Raw genomic sequence first — 13,561 nt, 5'->3', positions numbered from 1 at the left:
TCTGTAGTTATTGATTTGGATGAATTTGGGAATGGTAAATTGCAAATGAGAAAATAGTTCTTCCCTTTACACTTTTAGCAGACAAGAAAGATCAGGAAAAGTGGATTCGAGAATGGTAAGATAAGGGTAAAATTCAAATAAGAATCCGGCGTCATCAGAACCACTTTAAAAAAAAAGCTCAATGGGCTGGCTGTGCAGTGTCAACCACAATACAAATCGAGCAAAATAATTTCGCACTATGCTTACCTCAGTGCTGTTCTTTTACAGTTTCATAGTTAATCTGTATATTCTGAAAGTTCGTTTTGACTTAACTGTGTATGTTTCACTGTGAGACAGTTGGTCAGATGGTGGTGTGTGGATATTCTTTAACTGAGGGAGAGTGTCTCTCCAGGTCACACAAAACTCCTTCGAAGTCAAGGCAGGCTGGCTGAGAACATTGCTGAGGTCAAAAGCTAAATTCTATGCTTGGACATTTTTATGCAAGACCCCTGCCGACTGCGGTGGCTCCTTAAAACAAGTGACCTGATGACTTGTAAACGAAGCACTCTCTAGGAGGTGTAATTACATTATACATCACACCAGACTCGTCCCTTGCAGGTAAGAGCGGTGGGGCGGGTGGGGGGAGTCAACAGACAACAAGAGAAACCTAAATTAAAAAAAAGAAAAACACTTACCTTGTAGTCACCGCATCGCTGATCGGCAATGTGGCGAGCGCAAGGTATGTGGTTTTATTTTTTTTAAATGTACGTTTCCTTCGTTGCTGCCTGTCAATTGCTCCACTGTTCTTACCTGCACGGGCCACACCTGCATCACACAGCCAACAGCATGGGTATAATACAAGAATATCACGGCTGACAAAAATACTGACGTCCTTAATACCTTTATAAAACTATTGGCCCATTGTAGTTAATTTTAGAAAGTCTATACCGAAGGATCAATATATTTGTAAATTGTATTTAGTCCACAATATTTATTTGGGGTGATAATTTTGTTATTGATATACCAATATACTGCTGTGAACATAACCCTGTTTACCTTCAAGTTTAAAACCTGCAGCAGTAGGACTACAGAGTTTGGCCTGAATCCATGTTTTCTTTGTTTACCTAGTAGATGGGATAAAATATGTGTAAGACATTAGGTTATTGATTGAGTATGGCAAAAACCCTTCGCAAGCTACAGCCAATATCCTTGTCAAGGTGAACCACAAACGTCACTAAAACACCTGTGCTAAACCCTCTGGTAACTTTGCACAAAAGTAGTTAGGCTTAACTTAGAGGCACTGTATTAAGTGTTTATGCAACACACAAAAATTAATAAAGCGAAAACACAACACAAGAAAAACACCAAACCAATTTAGAAAAATAGGATACATATAATGAAATAAAAGGAGACCACAATGACACAAATCCAATCAGTAAAACAGGAGTTATACAGTTTCACAATTTTAGTTAAATATAGGTACTCGCTTTCATCTTGTCATGTTAGATTAGGAGAAAGACACAAGTTCAGGCTGACCACCATAGAGCGTGGACCAAATAAGATTAAAAAGTTAGCTTGATGCAAAGCATTCCGTTCACTGTGGAGAAGGCCTTGAGGAGCAGGGAGAGTGTTGTGGATGGTCATCGCTGTAGCCTGAGGAACAGCCCGGAGAACACGGGCTGTCGTCGCTGTAATGCAAACAGCCATCGAGTTTTGCAGATGGTCGTTGCTGGACCTTCACATTGTGGTCACCATGGGCTGTCGTTGCTGTAGGGCAAAGTGCAGATCTCATATTAATGGTCGTAGTTGGTGGGCACTGTAGCATGAAGAGTCCGGTTCACCAGAACTTCACTATGGTGGTCATCACAGGTCACATGTTTTCGGCATCAAATGCCTCATTTGCTGTCACAAAGAGGCCAACATTTCAGCACCTCTGCCTTCCTTACTGGGGAGTTCCATTGACGCCAGTCAAGGGTCCAGGACATGAAAAGGCTCCTCTTGGGGATCAGGAACACCCTCTAGCCAAGGCCAATTGCATGTCCAGTTGCAGTGAGTCATCAGGGCAGTTGCAGGGAGGCCTTTGGAGCTTGTTGTGTCTGTATAGCCCAGAACAGAAAACATGCTAACTGAGCTTAGGAATAAAAGTAGTCTGAGATGAAGGGAGCAGGACCAGTCTTCCTTCTCAGAGAGATCTGGGCAAGCCTCAAGTAGCAGGGCAGTCCTCTGGGGAAAAGGCAGGCCTTAAGCAGCAGGGTGGTCTTCTGGGGAACATAGCAAGCCTCAAGCAACAAGACAGTCCTCTGATAGCAGCACAGTAGTCCTCTGAGGAACAAGGCAGGCCTCAAGCAGCAGAGCAGTCCTCTGTGGAACAAGGCAGGCCTCAAGCAGCATGCAATCCTTTGGAGAACAAGTCTTCTTTTCTTCTGTACTGTCTCCAGGTCCAGGAGTGTACTGATGTGTAGTGTAGTTCCTATATCCCTGACAGGCTCGGCTCATTGGAATAATATACACTATAGTTTTGACATAGGACTGAGGTCAGTATGTATCTATCGAGTACATTAAACTTAACTACTTGTGTGTGCCAGGTAACTCAGAGGTCACTAGAAACTTCCCGAATGAACAAGAAGGGATTAGTTTCTGATAACTGCATAGACATGACAAACTTTGTTTCCCTTAGAGTCGGAACAATCTCTTCAGAGTGATTGAAACAACAGATAACCTTTTTACTCAGTCAACCGTGCATGCTTCGTTTCTACAGAGTTCCACAGAAATAGATAGACAGGCATTTTAATCAAAAGGGTTTATTGAACAGTCATTTCTCATGCAAGAGATATGAACTGCTACAATCGTAAGATCAGAAAGTGAAGTATAATACATACAGCGTTAGCAGTAGGATTAATTAATACTGCAATAGCATGGTCTGTAGCTATGACATATATTCATAAAAATACATACATAAATATCACAGGATAAAATACTCATCTGGTGCTTCTAAAATAATCCTACCCCAGTGTACCTAACCTAAGTCTAGTACGAGTGAAGAAGTAGGTGCTGTTTGGCTATTGTCTAGTTTAGATATAGTTTAGTTTAACTATAGTTGCCAAGAGTCCCTCTAGGTTCTGGTCTGCTTTATACCTTAGAATGAGAGAGGTTGGAATCTCTCTCCCAGGTCTCGATCTCTAACACCCCGGAAAGGGAGTCAGAAACACTGGAGCTGGATTCTCGGCGAGGAGGATGGCAATGTCTGGTCAATGCGTCAGTTGGGGACTGGACTTCCTTCCGAGCTTGCCGCGGTGAACCGCATCGTGCAAGTAGACAGTCGAACCGTGGACCGAACCGTGATTTGCATAATAAATGAGTTCTTGGAGAAATCAATATCCAAGCAAGGGGAAATCCTAAAGGCTTAATAGTCTGGTTTTCCAAGAACTAGTTGTGACGTAGATGAACGGATGCCTGTATTTGGTTAGCATGAGCAATGCCTAAATAAGAATAAGAATTCTGTGCACACGATAAGCGAGGTGTATACATGTATCATGCTTAATCAAAAGAACACAATAGATAGTAAATTAAACAAAGTGGACACGATAGAAAGTCTTTTTGTTCTTCAAAGAATTGTATTTGACCTTCCTTACCGAGTGGGCTCTGGCCACTCTCTGCAGAGGTTTTGGGGTCTCCTCCGACCTTGCTGCACCGTCTTCATTATTGTTGTTTTTTACCTAACACACACCGCTACCAGTTAAGGCGCCACACTTCCTGTACTCATCAAAACCCTCCACAGAACCCGCAATGCCTAAATAAGGGCTGGATTCCTATGCCTAAATAGGGGCAATGTGAATTGTACTTATATAAGAGCATGAATCTGGAAATTCATATGGAATCTAAATCGACAGATGCATGGCTCAGGATGTTCAATATTTGTATCTGGTGCCAGCGTTTGAAGTGGGGGCATTCGCTACACTACTCTCACATCTAGTTTGGGAACGTTCTTCTCTTCCTCTGTCAAGATACAAGGAGTCTGGAGTGACAAAAGACATGGGAGGCCTGGTTTAAGGTTCTTTTGCTTGTGCAGGAGGCAGAGCCTTTTGAAATGTAAGTGGGGTAGGGCAGAACTCCGCCTGAGCCATCCTGGCATAATGGCCCATTATGGCCGAACCTAGTCCCCTTTGTGCTTCTTTCTGGGCTTAATACACAAACCTCAATAGCAGAGCCATTCACAGTCATGTCACCCAGAACACTAGCAGAAAGCACAAATGGGTAAGACAAGAAAATGCTAACTTTCTAAAAGTGGCATTTTCAGCATTGTGACTTTGCCATTAAAAATGATTTCAAAGTTAGCAATAATGAAATGCAGTAAGGCAACCCAATGTAAGTTTATATGAGGGTTAGGCTTACAGTATTGACTAACAAGTTTAGGAGTTTTATACTACCAGGACAAGTAAAACCTACACCCAAATGTCTTACGTTTTAAGCACAATGCACCCTGCCCTATAGTCCTTAAGACCCTACCTTAAAGGTGACTTACATGTATTAAAAAGGAAGGTTTAGTTTTGACAAATGGTTTATTTGCCAGGCAGAAATGTCAGTTTATGTTAGAAATGGGGGTCTCTAGAAGGCAAGGGTTTGCACCTTTGTTCAAGTAGGGACCCTTTTTCCTAGTCAGGGTAAGGGTTATACACTTCTAAAATAACCCCTGCTCACCCCCTTGGTAGCTTGACATGAACAGCCAGGCTTCTTTCAGAGGCAGTGTGTAAAACATTGGCACATAACCAACAGTAATACAGTGAAAACACTACAAAAGGACACCACAATAGTTTAGAAAAATATCCAATATTTTTATAAAGCCAAAAACAAGACCAAAACGACAAAAGTCCAACATACAGTACTTTACAAATATGCACTTTGCAAGAATACTTGAAAACACAGTTCCTTGAAATTTGTAGCTCCGTCCGGTGCTAAAGCTGTGCTGTAAACAACAGAATCCAACAGTTCCGTCTGACCGAGTTGGTCAGGGGTGTCAACAGACTCGTAAACAGTACCTTTTGTGTTGTGGCTGATACATTGGTGCGGCCGATTGTGGCACCATCGTGGTTGCAGTGTGAAGCGGAGCAATGCGGCGTGCGGTGCCCTAAAGTCACGGTGCAGGCAGCGGCTCGGTGACGGTCGTCCAGTGGTGTCGGTGAGACCAGGGCTGCGGTGGGGAGTGAAGGTGGTGCTTGTTACAATGCTGACAGATCATGGTGCAGGCAACAGAGCCGGTTGCGGGAAGATGGCATTGGTCACTCTGGACTGCGGTGTGGGATGGGGCTGTGCGTCATGTGACTTACGAGCGGTGTCCCCAAGCCAAGATGCGGTCAAGGAAGTCATAGTCAGCATGCTGCAAAGGTGTCAGTGAGACCAGGGTGGCACAGTGAAGCTAGGCAGTATGGAGTGCGGTGCCCACAGGTCATGTTGCAAGCAACAGCTCGGTGGTGGCAACTGTTGTCGGTGAGACCAGAGTTGCAGTAAAAGATGCGACGATATCCTCAGGACACGGAGCGAGCAACAGAGTCAGTGATGGAGTCAGTTGCTTTTCCCTTCTCTGTGGCAACTGAAACAGTGGTTCGAAAAGAGGTACCCAGAGGTTGGTGAAGTCTTTGCAGTCCCTGAGACTTCAGAACTGGAGGCAAGCTCTACTTCAAGCCCTTGGAGATACAAGTAAAGAAAGTTCAGTCCAGTACTTTCACTCCTCAAGGCTAGAGCAGTAAGTGCAGACCAACCCAACAAAGCAACAACACAGCAAAGAGGCAGAACTCCTCCTGGAAGCTCCTCCAGCTCTTCTTCTTGGCAGGTTCCTTGATCCCAGCGAGTTCTCTGAAATACTGAGGTTTGGGTGCCAATATTTATACAGCAAATTCCTGTATTCTCTTGGTGCAGAGATTCTCTGTGCTCAGCCCAAACCAGTTCTGTCCTCTCTAGTGCCGCTGCCCTGCAGGAGGTGGAGACAGCATTGTAGATGGCAGAATGGGCCTATTCCGGTGCAAGGGAAATCTCCGCCTACCACTCTAAATGCAGATCAGGCCTATTCAGGTGCTAATGTAAACTCCTCCCATTACTTTGATTGAAGCACAATTTTCTTCAGCCCAACCCTGACTCATCCAGGAAAGGCAGGAAAACATCACTCCCCCATGGGGGTCTAAGAGGTTGCACATCCCCAGCCCCTGCCATTCAAAATCCAGACAGTCAATCCACAAACCAGCAGAGGCACACAGGATGGCAAAGTAAGAAAATAACCACTTTCTAGAAGTGGTATTTTCAAACACACAATATAAAAATCATCTTAACTAAAAGTAGTAATTTTATATTCTGAGTTCAGTCATACCAAACTCCATCTTTCTATCTTGTACTAATGGAAAGCTATATTTATAAGATGTCATAAATAAACTCCCATTCCATCCTATGGGACAGATAGCCTTTCAATAGTAAAAAACAAAATTGGCAGTACTTCACTATCAGGACATGCCACAAACATCAGGGCATGTCCTACGTTTCACATACACTGCACCCTGTCCACAGGGGTACCTTGACCCTACCTTAGGGGTGTCTCACATGTAAGAAAAGGGAATGTTAGGAACTGGTAAGCGGATGCACTTGCCAATGGGACATGGCCATACCAAACTGCACACAGACAGCGGAGTGGCAGGTTTGAGTTAAATTTACAGGCTGCTCATGTGGGTGGCACAATCAGTGCTGCAAGCCCACTAGCAGCATTTGATTTAGAGGCTCTGGGCACACACAGTGCACTGTACTAGGGACTTACCAGTAAATCAAATATGCCAATCGTGTAATCACCAATCCATAAACACAATTTACAGGCAGAGAATATGCACTTTAGCACTGATCAGCAGTGGTAAAATGCCCGGAGTCATAAAACCATTAAAATTACAGGACAGAAACAGACTGCCAAAAAGCAAAAAGTCTGGGGATAACCCCTCTTTACAAGCCAGGTCTAACAATTCAAACCTTTACTACAGGTTGCAATGGCAAGCCTGAGACATGTTTTAGAGAACTACTATAGCGGGTACACAATGAGTGCTGCAGGGCCAGTAGTAGCATTTAATTTACAGGCCCTCTGCACATTTAGTACCATATACCAGGCAGACCCTGGAGGATTTCAGGATTTTCTGATTTGCCAAAAAATGGTAAAATCAGCAGTTTTGTAAAAAGGCTGAGCTTTTTTACAAAAGTGTCCCCAAAATTGAAAAGGAATGCTACTCTCCTTCAATTGGTCCAGTGTGTTGCCACTGAAAAAACAGAAGGACGGTCTCACAGCAGGCAGGCAAGGTGTTGTGTATATTTACTTATCACCTGCCCTGCTGCTGTTCATTCCTCCTTTCCTTTCCTCAGGATGACTCACACCTGCCTTGCCACTGGGACGACACGATACACCACAAGATGAGCCTGCTGCATCTGGAGACCAGGGGACACCACAGGTAGATGATCCCTGTTCTGTCCTCCTGCACCAGAGTGTGTTCATTTCCTCACCTGGGGCACCGGAGGTGCCCTGGGTGGGGAAATGTGAGGATGTTTTGGTCCTGCCACCCAAGGGGCATGGGGGCAGGCCCACGGGCATTTTTTGTGATCTTTTGGGCCGGTCGCCGGGGTGGGGATTTATTATTCTTGCAATGTTTTGGGCTTGCCAGCCACTGGGCATGGGCAGTGGGCCTGGGGGCATTTTGTTTCTTAAAAATATTTTGGGCCCGCTGCTCACTGGTCATGACTCAGGGGGCATTTCTATGTTTTAAAATCTTTTGGGCCCACTGGGCATGGGTGGTGGACCCAGGGGGGCATTCATTGATTTTGGAAACATTGTGGGCTTGTGGCCTCCTGGGTAAGGGCAACAGACCCGGGGAATTTTTTTTTATGTTTAGGGCCCGCCGCCCACTGTGCATGGGTGGTGGGCCCAGGGTATTTCTCTTTTTTTATGTTGAGGCACGCCACACACTGGGCAAGGGTGGCAGGCCTAGGGGTATTATTGATTTTCCAACTTTTGGAGCCATCACCCACAAGGCATGGACAGCAGTCAAAGGTTAATATTTGACATGTTTAGGGCTGTCACCCACTAGGCATGGGTATCAGGATCGAGGGGGCATTTCTATTTCCATAAATTTTTAGTACCCACCTTCCACTGGGCAAGTGCGGTGGGCCCATGGGGGGCATATATTTATTTTGGAATATTTTTACCCACCGCTCATGGGGCACGCATAGGGTGAATAGCAGGTCCCGCTGTACATGGGGCATGCAGTGGGAAAATAGGGACCACCGCACACAGGGCATGGCCAGGTGAATAGTGCCCACCACTCATGGGTCTTACGGTTGGTCCAAGGGGCATTAATTTTTATCACATATGCTTGCTGCAGCACACCTCTAAAGTAAGTCTTTGGATCTGAACACTTCTGGGGAGATAAATAGTGCTTATGCTAAAGCACCGAACCTTCAGGGCTGCATCCATGAATGCGAAGTCCTACTTGCAATGGGCCACTGCAAGTAGGACTTCACCCATTATGGGTAGGAGGGATGTGGGTGTCCCTGCATAGTTTGCATTATGTCTATACCAGAAAATCCTTGCAATTGTGCAGATATGGGCTGCTTTTTACAGCAGTAACCCAATATTAAGTCATGGCTTTGTGGTGGAATTCTGTGTATTCTTGTGTGTGTTTTCTTTAATAATTATGTATTTATTTTTTACAAATTAATACACTCTTTGGGTCTTTTGAGTACATATGATTTATAGCATTTGGCCAACAGGCATTCCATATACATTTTTTTTTAATTGTTTGTGGAGTGAGGGTTGTGATTTTGAGCCCATACATTCATGTTTCATCCTTTTTACATATTGAGTTCTGATCTGTTTTATATCTGCATTGGTGGTCTGTTCCCAACTATTTCATGTTTTTGATTCCTTGGAGCCACCGGGGTTATACACACCTTTACTCTGGCTTTTCCATAATCTTGTTGGCATACTGTGCAGCAATGCATCTTCCTATAAAGCACTGTTGCTTGGTCTTATCCCCCACCCCCGAGTATAAAAGCCGGGATTATGTGCTGCTATATTTAAATAAGATTTTAGGTTTTGGGTTTCTCTTTGTGCAGGTGGCACATCCTGCCCTTTTTTGCCCTTTCTAGCAATCCATGCAACCTCATTTTACCTCGTTTTTCTTTTGTGGTTCTATTTCTGTTGCCTTTGTCATTTTGTTTGTCAGTTGCAGGTACTTTAGAGCAGACTTGTTTTTTTTTTTAAATGGCCTTATGTTTTTTTATCTTAGCCCAACCCATACTTTTCCCTCACTGTCCTCCACAGATGATTCTAATTTGCCTAGCGGGACCAAACAATCGCACTCCAAAGGACTTCTGCCTTTCTGTATGCATTTAAACTCCATGTATGCAACATCGCTTCAAAAGGTTTTATGTTTTCCTTTCCTTGTCACTGACCATGCTGACACTTTGTTTTCTCAACTCCATTTGAGGTCGCCCGTTTTCTATTGTAGTTTTCTTTCAACAAGATTTCCTTTTCTGCCTTTATATGCACTTGCTTCAGAGGTTAGTGCATTTTTTTAATCACTGCTTCCCTAAATTTTCTAAACTTACTGTTCAACAATTGAGATGCATTTTTTTCCCTTTCGAACGAATCTAATAACACCAAATATATTTTCATGCCAATCTAGTGACTGCACCACATCCCCAAAAATATGACTCAGACTTGCCAAAAAGGAACCAAACAAGTGTGCCATCTCACTGCAAAGGATTTCTGCCTTCCTGTATGTATTTTAATTCCATGTATGCAACTTTGCATCAAAAAGGTTTCACATTTTCCTTTCTTTGCAGCTGAACAAGCTGTTTTAACACTGTGCTTGCTCAGCTCCATTTGAGGACTGCCATTTTCAATTGTTGTTTTGTTTCAACAAGGTTTCCTTATTTTTCTATCATCTGCAAAGGATGCAGAGTTGAATGTATTTTTTTATCACTGCTTCCCTACATTTTCTTAACATTCTTTTCAACAATTGTGATGCCTTTTATTTCCCTTTAGAACACATCAAATAACACCAAATAGATTTTCACCGGGAGTCATGACACTGCGCCACAACCAACAGAGACAATTCGTACTTGCCTAGTGGGCTGAATTGCGCTACTTTTCTGTAACATCTTTCAGATTCCAAGGGAGCAATGAGCTACCACACCAAAAGCAGGATGAAGACGTTTATGCAGCCTGTGAAGGTTGTGGAGCATCGATCACATCTGACTATCCAGACAACAGCAGCAGTTCAGGCCAGAGAGTACACTGACATGATCCCGATGATGGAGTGCTGTTTTGCGATATGTGCAACGTGGTGCTTGACCACATCTGAAAACACACCGTGGATATGCATGCACGCTCCCCAAAAAACTGGAAGAACTGCACAGATGTTCCAGACCCTCACTCTTCAAGGAAATGTGCCCATCAGATGACCGTGAACTCACTTTTCACAAAGAGTGCAGCTGCCAATACCTCAAACCAGGAAATGATAAGTTAGTGGGTCAATGTCTGCACAGCACTGAACATTCCACTAAGCCAAACTGACCACTCTGTGTTGCGCAGGTTTCTCCACGAGTGAGTACAGAATGGTAGCAGGATACCTGGAAGTCATCAGCTTGAAGAATGTTACCGCCCATAGAGATATGTAGGAGCTACTGGTAATCTGAAAGAACATTTGCAAGATCAGAAGATCAGTGTTATATTTGATGAAACACCTGACGTGGAAGGACGATGTGTGTTAAACATTTTCCTTTTCAGTGGTCTCTTTACAGGGTGGCTGTCAAATCCACACCCAACTAGCAGACACAGTGTCTCTCTCACAGTTCAAACATTATGAGGGTGCTCACAGAGTACAACATAGCCTTTCAGAAGCTATTTCTTTTAATAAAGACAACGTGACATACATGCCCAAGGCATAAAACACTGTTTTGAGCAATCTTTATACAAACTCCATACATATCACCTGCTTGGCACACATCATGAACCTTGTTGGGAAGTCGTTCCAGAAGCCTATTGTGGAGCTAAATAATTTCCTTCTCTACTTCTTGGAAATCTTTTACATGGCTGTTAGCAGAAAGCGAAGGCACCTGCAACACCTTGCTGAGAACAATGGGATAAAACCATCCATGGCACCTAATCATTGCAATAAACCATGGGATTCTTGGTCTGCTGCTGTCCAGTACCACTGAGAGCGCATTGATGCCTATGCTGGGTTTGTTGAGTCTGAGATGCAACTCATCAAGTCTCCCCTAGATTACCTTGAAAATCTTCACAGGATTCTGAACTGTGACCTAAATACTGTATTAAAGATCAATTGAACATTGTGGTAGAAAAATGCCAAAACATTTTAAATCTGATGGAATTATTCCAGAGTCAGACACCAGTGCCAATGATGGTGTATGATTATCTAAAGACCTTCACATGACCTTCACATGAACCTCACAAACAATTCAGTCCTCACTCTGTAGTCACTGCGCACATTCCTAGAGACTAATGCAGGGGCTAAATTGACTCAGGCACAAAAAAAAAAAGATAACAGCCCAGCTTAATGAAGCATTTGAAAATGTCCTTGAAAATGTGAGCAAGTACAAGGGGAGGCCCAATCAGGCATTGGATTCTTAAAACAGGTGCACCTTTCTGATCCTGCATGACTCTCCATCCTACCTAAGGACAATAGTGCATATTCAGCCATCCCTGGTTTGAGTGAAGTTCCGATTAGTAGCTTTGCCTCTACTTTGAACTTGTAGGTCCAGAAGCAGTACAGGTATCAGTTTCAGGGGTGATCGACACTTACCTCTTTTGGAGTGGGATGATTGACCGCATTCCAGTCCTTCCACAGCTTGCAGCTGTGTACAAGGACTGTGTTTCCAATTCTACAGATGATGAAAGGGGCAATAGCATTTAGAAAGGTATTTTGTCAGCCAGACTTTAGTCCCTCTTAGAACAATCCCTAGGGGCATTATTGTTTTTATCTTATAATGAGCACAATATTGTGGTAGATGTGGACTGCTTAGAAGAATTGCACATACATGACCAAGATAATAACCTAAGGGGACAAGCATAGAGGTTCTATGGGTATTAATAATTAAAATATTTATGTCATATATGTAAATCTTGGCTCAAAACAAATGGTTTACATTGTAAATAAACAAAATACACATAGGCTTCCCATTGGAATGAATTGCAATCATATTCTCCATAAAATATATACAAATCCATAAGTAATGATGGCACAGTGCTCAAGGTGAAAGTAAAGTGAACATAAAAACTACATGACACATGCAGTATAGAAACCTGGAAGCATAAATACTGTACACAATGCCTTGGTGTAACGTTCATGTTGTAAAACACCTCATAAAAAAAGATCTTTGCGGTTGGTACTGAAAGAATTGCAAAATAAAGTGCCGCAAAATGCCATCAAATTCCCATAATTGTGCTGCAAAATTTGCTAATCCATGCCGCCATATCTTGGGAGGTCGGAATAGGGAATTATGTGTAAATTAAATGTGCAATCAGGGATAGGCCGATTTTACCAATGTTTTTACCATGTTTCAAGGAGAGAGCACAAGCACTATAACATGGGCTACAAGTGATAAAAAGTTCTAATGCCAACAAAAACTGATTGGGGATGACCATGCAGAGATGACAAGGTGCAATTGTACTGCATTCCACATTTCACATTTAACATCCCCTAAATGTGTATTGGTGTATTTTCCTGTACCATATACTGTGGTCTTACTAGAAAGCTAAATATTCCAATTAGGGATTAGTCAATTCTGTCATGTGTTAGGGGCCATAGCACATGCACTGGGTGGCCTACACTGCCCTAGTGTGCAGAGTTCAAAAACCAACGGCATCAGTCGACCAAAAATGTAGGTAACCACCCAATACAAATTTTCCTATGACTACCAGATCATCAGGGTAAGAGACACATATTACTTTGAAGCCTCCTCTTTTTATATTTTTAAGAAAAGTAATAAGGACATTAGCAGAGAAATAAAGTTGACTGAAGCTATGCATACAATCTATACCTCCATGTTCTGATTATAAATTCCCAGAAGTTATGGCCAGCTAGTTTGGTCCTTATAGGAGTAAAAACCCCACTCGTCTGTCAGAAAAATTTAATTTAGAGGAAGATGAGAGGAGATGCCTTAAGACAGGTCGGATATTCCAGAGAAAAGTTACTTGCAGCATTGAAAGTTTACACAATCTGAATACCCAATTTGATGGTTAATTATATTTTCAATTGGAACATACAATGTCTATTGATTCATCCTTCAAGAATTTTTTTTTGTTGCAGTGTTTATAAAGTGCCAACTCAACTCACAGGTATAGGAGCGCTTTACATGAGCACCATGTACATTACAGAAGGACACACTCATTTTTAGTAGGCACCAGGAGATTAAGTGATTTGCCCGGAATCACAGAATGCTGAGCCGACTCCGAGACTCAAACCTTGGTTCCCTGCTTCAAAGTACGCACTTTCAAACCACACAAATTTGTGAAGTAGTACCACGCCAGATAATGCCTCCA

This window comes from Lissotriton helveticus, chromosome 4_1 (genome assembly GCF_964261635.1).
Source record: "Lissotriton helveticus chromosome 4_1, aLisHel1.1, whole genome shotgun sequence".
In the NCBI taxonomy this organism is placed as follows: Eukaryota; Metazoa; Chordata; class Amphibia; order Caudata; family Salamandridae; genus Lissotriton; species Lissotriton helveticus.
This window is presented reverse-complemented; position numbering follows the sequence as displayed.